At 56.8% G+C, this 563-nt stretch overlaps 1 protein-coding gene across 1 annotated transcript in view; it reads right to left on the bottom strand.

The window, feature by feature from the left end:
* Nucleotides 1–148, bottom strand: part of LOC134966874 (tyrosine-protein kinase STYK1-like) — a 49,495-nt gene extending 49,347 nt beyond the window's left edge. The window contains exon 1 of the mRNA XM_063943913.1: nt 1–148. This exon is cut by the window's left edge and continues 54 nt beyond it. The gene's annotated coding sequence lies outside the window, so the exon portion shown is untranslated.
* Between the last annotated feature and the right edge of the window lie 415 nt (nt 149–563).

Raw genomic sequence — 563 nt, 5'->3', positions numbered from 1 at the left:
TAAATGTACTGCTCTCTTCCCTGCAGCCGGAGGGTAATTGCAGAGATTCCCGCAGGTATACTGATTACAGCAGCAGCTGCCCATATGTGGAGGAACAGGCGGTGTTTGTACAGTCAACGACCAGACCACAGCTTCCTCCTCACACTTTGCCCTGTGAGCTGGTACCTGTCTCTCCTCACAGGGGGTGTGTATCACCTGTCCTCCTCACAGGGGGTGTGTATCACCTGTCTCTCCTCACAGGGGGTGTGTATCACCTGTCCTCCTCACAGGGGGTGTGTATCACCTGTCCTCCTCACAGGGGGGGTGTATCACCTGTCCTCCTCACAGCGGGTGTGTATCACCTGTCCTCCTCATAGGGGGGTGTGTATCACCTGTCCTCCTCACAGGGGGTGTGTATCACCTGTCCTCCTCACAGGGGGTGTGTATCACCTGTCCTCCTCATAGGGGGCGTGTATCACCTGTCCTCCTCATAGGGGGCGTGTATCACCTGTCCTCCTCACAGGGGGTGTGTATCACCTGTCCTCCTCACAGGGGGTGTGTATCACCTGTCCTCCTCATAGGGG

Source organism: Pseudophryne corroboree, chromosome 10 (genome assembly GCF_028390025.1).
Source record: "Pseudophryne corroboree isolate aPseCor3 chromosome 10, aPseCor3.hap2, whole genome shotgun sequence".
Lineage (NCBI taxonomy): Eukaryota > Metazoa > Chordata > Amphibia > Anura > Myobatrachidae > Pseudophryne > Pseudophryne corroboree.
Note: the sequence above shows the minus strand (reverse complement) of the source record. Positions and strands in the feature narration are given on the sequence as shown.